Genomic DNA, 7,741 nt, shown 5'->3' on the forward strand with positions numbered 1-7,741 from the left:
AGGCAAATCCTTATCTTTGGGGAGAGTTTATTAGCCTCGTTATGCTGTTTAGCTAAATATGTAATAAATTCCCAGGCTGCCTGAGTTCTTAATGGCCATTTAATTGGGAAGGATGATAATCATGCTGTCACCAAGGAGTCCTGCCAACACCTTGGGAGACTCACTTCCCCACCAGAGAGCTGAGCCATTGCCTGAAGTAGGAATCGTACCAATGCCTGGCCAAACACGATCCTCATGGCTCCATATATAGTTTGAGATCTATGCAGTGTAAACACATACTTACACTGTTGATGGAAAGTACAGAAGTGTGTCCCAGGAAACCATGCTCCAGCCTGGTGATAGAAGCCATGAGTTTCTGCAGGTGCTGTCTTTCAGATAAGATGTAAAACTGAGGTCCTGGTCATTGGTGGCCATCAGAGATCTGTCAGCACTTCTCTCATTAATTGAAATGTAAGTCAGCCTAAATTTCCTTGTAGCTCCCAAAGGGTCTTCACTTTTCAGACATATTTTACTCTTTTTTACCCCATGGTAAATCTCAAGTATTTGCACTGACTTTGATGGAGTCACTACAGATGTAACCAAGAGCAGAATTTCACACCAGCCCTCGCATTTTGTAGGCTGGCCCCGAAGCAAGGAAATGGTGACGTGATGCAGAGCTGTTTCTGGCTGGCCATCTAAAAGCCTGTCAGAAAAGCCCGTGCACCCGTTCCAAGTGACCCAGGAACACAGCATGAAATCTCCCCATGGCTAGAATGGAATTAGGCCCAGCCAATCATGTCACTGAACTCACGTGACAAGGACTAATGCTGCTGATGCCCAGAAAGCTTTGTATATTAGCAGGTGATGTGCCCAATTTGGGCTTGCACTTGTTCCTGCTGAAGTCAAGGACGTACCTCCCATTGACTTAAGTGGTGGAGAACTGGGTACAAGATATGCCCCACCCGGTTACATTCACAATGAGCCCTCATGTTCAGTGTTGGTGTCACGTGTTAGCTAACCTGCATTGTTTTGCAGCATAAAATTCATCTTTCTTCCCTTCCCCCCAGATAACATGGCTTCATTGCATGAGGAACGAAGCAGGGCTGAGAGAGATGGGTCTCACATCCCCTGACCTTGGAGCAGGTGCTGAGGCAGCAGTCTAGTTGCCACAGCTGCCATTCCATTTTATAATCTACAAGAGAAGACACAGGCCTCCACAGTCACCATAAGAGAGTGCTGTCTCTCCTCTAACACATGGGACACCTCTGGGCACCAGGAGGGTGTTGGAAATAGTAGGGCAACGGAAGGAAGCAAAAGCCTGATCTACAAACGTGGAGACAAATTCTCTCTCTCCCCTCCCTCTGACTTAAGGGTCAAAACAAACTGCAAAGAAAGTTAATTTGGGTTTGAAAAAGGGGTTTTGCCAGGCAGGATTCATCCGATTGTCCTAACAACTACACCCATCTTGCATACAGTGAACTGCATGGACCGAGCACTACATTAAAGCATCTATAAACTCACCCTATCAAACTCAAACTGATTTGGACTCCAATGTAGCCCCCACAACAGGTCAGCTTTCTGGGGCAGTAACTCAGCACCACTAAGGGACTAGTTAGAATTGCTTTGGAACCAGCCCTGCTGCAGCTTCAGCACACACTACAGACCTGGCCATTTTTATGCCACTCTCTTCACCAGGGAATGTGATCACATGGTGGCAACGGACTGTATCCAGCCAGATCGTGTGCTCAACAAGACTGGCAGATTTCTTCTGGTCTCTTGCAGTTGTCCTAGCCGTCGCAGGAATGCTCTTGTACCTAGCACGGCTCTTGCTACAGAGACGTTTCCACTGGGTGTTTAGACAGCTGTCTGCTTCCTGAGGTACCTGCTTATTTGGAAACCATCTGCCCAGCAGCTGCATCTCTTTATCTCTGGATATCGTCTCTGGAATCTAGTTTCTCCCCCAAGTGCTCAGGGTTAAGATGAATTTTTTTTTAAATAGTCTCTGCCCTGCTCAGGCTTTACTACAAACAAAATAATGTTTTCCAAGGAAGGTAACAAGGTGTCATGTAGCAAAAGCATCTCTCCTGAACGTCTACTGGAACCATAGGCTTTTCCATACCTCTCAGTTCCTTTGGTTTGTCATCCTGTGCTGTCTTAACTTGGGGCCTGCTCCTGAGCCTATTGAAGGCAATGGGAATTATAGGGCACAGTCACTTAAGGCCCAATCCCACAAGGTGCTGATTACCTCTTACATACCACTGAACGCCCTCAGCTCCCCACTGGGCATGGAGAGCGCTTAGCAACTTGCAGGGGCTGCTCCTGACCTTGTTAACATCTCAAAACATGGCCCTGTCCTTCTAATGACTCGTCAACAATTTGCCCAATGACACGGAGTCTGTGGCAGAGGCAGGACTTAATTTCCAGTATCCTAAATCCCAGATCAGTGTCTTAACCAAACGACCATCCTTCCTCTCACAGCTCCATGGTGTGTTTTCTTATCCCCTGCTAATACTTGGCTCCAATTATTATAACAGCCTGCTCCTTTTTCTCAGCTAAACCTGTTAAGGCCCTGCCTTCACTAGAAAAAATGGTGGGTCTTTTTACCAAGCGTGGTTAGCTAATGCATGGCAACATCCTAGAGTGGGCAAGGCAGCTGTAGTTGTTATGGATTAGATCAGGGGTTCTCAAACTGTGGGTTGGGACCCCAAAGTGGGTCACGACCCTGTTTTAATGGGGTTGCCAGGATTGGTGTTAGACTTGCTGTGGCCCAAGCTGAAGCCAAAGCCCAAGCCCCACCGCCCGAAGCCAGAACCCCACCACCTAGGGTCGAAGCCAAAGCCCGAGGGCTTCAGTCCTGGGTGGCGGGGCTCAGATTACAGGCCCCTGGCTGGGGCTGAAGCCCTTGGGCTTCAGCTTCGCAGCTCCCCACCCCCCACCCAGGGTGATGAGGCTCGAGCTTTGGCTATGGTCTGGGTGGTGAGGCTCAGTTGGGCTCAGGCTTCGATCCCCATCCAAGTGTCGTGTAGTAATTTTTGTTGTCAGACAGGGTCGCGGTGCAATAAAGTTTGAGAAATGCTTGATTAGAAGGTCAAGGTTAACGTTTATCTTGACCTGTGACAACTGCAAACCAATTTTTTACCTCAGGATTTTACCCTCTATTAGCTACCATGTGTTAGCTAACACATTAAAACAAAACAAAAACCCCACCTTTTCTAGTGTGGATGTTCCCTTAGCTCAAGTAACAGAGGTCTTTGTTTTGGGGGTTGAAGGTCTTGGGTCAAGTCCTGACAACTTTAGTGCTTGTATGTGTGGGGCTGTGGGGGGCTACAGGAAACAGTTGTTCTGGGTTCTGCAAAACCAGTCCTCTGAATGCAGAGCGCCCACTGAAATAAAAACACAGCGGGCTCACAGGATCGGGCCCTGAATGCCACTCTCCCAGCTGATTTAACAACAGAGGTGTCTCTTCTGCACCCAAGAGCTCATGTTACTCTTAATCATCCTAATCAAAGCCATGAGCTTGCCGTTTCTCTAGGAACGGCTTCTGCCAGTGACGCATTCATTTCTAATACCAGATTGATTGCAAGTAGCATTAATTTACTGCCATGGCAGGTGGGCTCCTCACAGTGTGACTGGAGCCAAATCCCATTCCCTCTAAAATGAAAGCATCTCAGGACTAGCCATAGCAGTCAACATCCCCCTACACCTGTGTCTTATTTGCACTCTCATTCTGAACCCAAAGAGACTCCTCACTTGCAAACAGTGGTTGTTATAGGCCAAGGTAAGAAACGGATCCGGGGTGAAGCACGTTGCTGTGACTAAGAGCTCTACTAATCATGGAGCTGACCGTATGAGTGGCTGAGCACTACAAGATGCTGAGTGCTCTCAACAAGCATTGACTGCAATGGAAGTAGAGTGCACTCAGCAGCCTCCAGAATTAGTTTCTTCACTGACAAGGACCTGGGTAAAACACGGGAGCATATTTTGGCTCTTCCAGAGCACAGGAAGGAGTTAGAGCCTGGGTCCACCAGGCTTTGTGGTTGGAACCCCAGCTTCTCTTGGCTCGTCTTACCCTTAATGATGAGCAGACTTCCCTGACCAGGTCTACCAAGATACCCCTCCATCATCTGGGTCCCTCTCTCTGGCCTGGTCTGGTCAGGACCTCTCTCAGGATTAGGATGAAGGCCTGGGGACCCATGAGATTGTGGGGGTGGCAGCCAGGGTGGCGAAGCTTGCTCTAGTAGCCAATTTTTTAGCCTAAAGTCTCTTTCTTTAAGGACCCAAGAGGGGAATGATGGGTGAAACAGCCCATCCCCTCATTATTTTGTCCACCAATAAGGCCTAGTTTCCAACACACCAATTTTGGTTCACTGATTTCTCTTTCCATTTTTCTCAGTTAGGAGGCATGATCTTAACACAGTCCTTGAGATATATCAGGAAGCCTTTTTGTTTGGACTCATTCAGTCGTCTCCCTTTCCTACCTCATTGACATTTAGTATTAGAGGATTTTGCAACATCTTACAAACCCATGTACTTTTTATAGTTTAGCTCACAGTTACAGAATCACAGAATCATAGAATCAAAGAACTGGAAGGGACCTCGAGAGGTCATCTAGTCCAGTCCCCTGCACTCATGGCAGGACTAACTATTATCTAGACCATCCCTGACGGGTGTTTGTCCAACCTGCTCTTAAAAATCCCCAATAATGGTGATTCCACAACCTCCCTAGGCAATTGATTCCAGTGCTTAACCACTCTGACAGTTGGGAAGTTTTTCCTAATGTCCAACCTAAACCTCCCTTGCTGCAATTTAAGCCCATTGCTTCTTGTCCTATCCTCAGAGGTTAAGAACAACAATTTTTCTCCCTCCTCCCTTTCAAGTACATAAAGGGTGTTTTATGTACTTGAAAACTGTTATGTCCCCTCTCGCTCTTCTCTTTTCCAGACTAAGCAAACCCAATTTTTTCCATCTTCCCTCATAGGTCATGTTTTCTAGACCTTTAATCGTTTTTGTTGCTCTTCTCTGGACTTTCTCCAATTGGTCCACATCTTTCCTGAAATGTAGCACCCAGAACTGGACACAATACTCCAGTTGAGGCCTAATCAGTGTGGAGTAGAGCGGAAGAATTACTTCTCATGTCTTGCTTACAATACTCCTGCTAATACATCCCAGAATGATGTTTGCTTTTTTTGCAACAGTGTTACACTATTGACTCATATTTAGCTTGTGATCCACTATGACCCCCAAATAATTGTCAGTCCAATTATCACCCCACAGAAATTGGTCTATGGCCACTAGGTGTTTGTGGGATGTACTGCTGGTGAGAGGTGGATAGTCTGCAAGTCCTTTGCTTGTCCATAGAACAGACATAGGGGAGGAGGAATAGCTCAGTGGTTTGAGCATTGGCCTGCTAAACCCAAGGTTGTCAGTTCAATCCTTGTGGGGGCCACTTAGGGAATCTGGGACAAAATCAGTACTTGGTCCTGCTAGTGAAGGCAGGGGGCTGGACTCAATGACCTTTCAGGGTCCCTTCCAGCTTTATGAGATAGGTATAGCTCCATATATTGTATTATAGTGTGGGTTGCCTAACTATTCCTATGTTTGAATAAGAACCTTCTTCATCTCAGCCCAGCTTCCCCTTCCACCTGATTCTCAGCAAAGCAATGGCTCTATGTTTATAACCTCCACTGGGCCACATTCATCCCTGATGAAACTCCATTGATTTCATTTGAGATGAAGGATGTGAAGCTGTGTCTACATTAGACTTTTTTCAAAAGCTCCCCACAGCTTTATATGTACCTGAAATTTCTGCTGTTAACTGGTTACGATTATGTTCTGTTAGATATTTTAATTTAAAAAGATACATGTACATACATAAGACCACCAGAGGGCAGTCAAGCATTGAGATTATTTAAATTCTCTCTTGTCATCTCTGTGAGGGAAGGGCTATTGGTCCCTGGCTAAAGGACAACAGCATATTGTTATTTAGATTGTGGTTGCACTAGGAGACCCACTCATGGGCCACAGCACACTGCACTGGGCCCTGTACAAACACATAACAACAAGCTGCTCCCTGCCATGAGGATTTTACAGTCTATGCAGCTTATTAACCAAGACAAAAGGTTTATACACTAGCAAGGGGGGCAGCGTATGGATGTATGGATAAATAACTATTTTGAGCATATTTTAAATCAACAGAATATATGGATATTTATACCAGAAAATAAACAGATACAATTGGCTTCTTCCTCACCCATCATTCAGACCATCTCTCCTCATCCCTGCCTTTTTTGGCTAAAGGTTGTTTACATGTTGATTTGCACCCACAGCCAGTGCTGAACTCTCGGAGTCCTTTTAACTCCTCAATAACCACAACAGAAACACAAAACCTTAACCTCAGTGTGCAGCAAATCTTGCATGTTGCAAAACCAGTGCTTCTCTCTTAGTCTTTTTCTCAAAGGCTGGAAATGTTATCTGCATTGCAGCCAAGAAGTTATCTGCACCCTTACAAAGCTATGAGGTTTGTCTAGTAAATTGCCCCAACCAAACACAAAGAGAAACAGAGAAACTCAGATAGAAGGAAAAATGACGAGGGCCTCTATTCTATTTGGCCCACAGATGGGAGGTGACTCTTGTCAGATGGAGGCTGGAATTGTGGTTCTTTCCTCAGGTAGACAGAGCCCCTTGCCTATCTGAGCACAGATTGGAAGGATGGCACAAGCGGGAGTGGCACCTGCGGACGGGGCAGCGTGCAGAGCTGTCTGGCTGCGCTTCCACGTAGCAGCCGGAGGGGGGACATGCTGCTGCTTCTAGGACCTGCCTGAGGTAAGTGCTACCCAGAGCCTGCACCCCTGACCCCCCTCCTGTGACTCGACCCCCTGCCCTAGCCCTGAGCCCCCTTCTGCCCTCCGAATCCTTCGATCCCAGCCCAGAGCATCCTCCTGCACTCCAAACCCCTCATCCCCACCCCAAAGTCTGCACCCCCAGCCAGAGCCCTCACCCTCCCCGCACCCCAACCCCCTGCCCCATCCCTGATCCTCCTCCAAACCCCTACCCCAGCCCAGAGCATCCTCTTGCACCCCAAACCCCTCATCCCTGGCCCCACCCCAGACCCCACACCCCCAGCTGGAGCCATCACCCTCTCTCGCATCCCAATCCACTGCCTCAGCCTGGAGCCCCCTCCCGCACTGTGAGCTCTTCATTTCTGGCCCCAATGCAGTGCCCTCATCCCCTTCTGTACCCCAGCCCCCTAAGCCAGCCCGGTGAAAATGAGCGAGTGAGTGAGCCTAAATCACACAGCTTTACACCTTCACTAGTGTATGAATTAAAAATCCTTCCTCAAACCATGTGGTGGGTAAACATGCACTCCCTTCGCTATTCTCTCCTCCTCCCCCGCGGTCTCCTTCTCTTGCATACATACACAATCCATCTCTTCATCCTGGTCTAATCAGCACCAGGCCCTTTGATTCCATCTCGCTCTGACTCAACTTCCTGCATCTGACATCCTAACACATTAACACACCCCAGCAACAAACACTGAAACCAAAGACGGCATCCCAGAGCATCCCCCTGGATAAGCACAGCTGGGCTCTTACAGCACTGCTAGCCCAGCCATTGGATTTGCTGGTGCAAAAATTCCTGACATGCTTTGCATCCGTGTGCTTGTGCCTGCTTTAAATCAGCAGATAAAGCAAAAGCCATGGAGGCCACAGGCCTTACAGGGTATTGCTCTCTTGCGATAAAAGGATCATTGCTTGCCTTAACT

Source organism: Malaclemys terrapin, chromosome 6 (assembly GCF_027887155.1).
Source record: "Malaclemys terrapin pileata isolate rMalTer1 chromosome 6, rMalTer1.hap1, whole genome shotgun sequence".
Lineage (NCBI taxonomy): Eukaryota > Metazoa > Chordata > Testudines > Emydidae > Malaclemys > Malaclemys terrapin.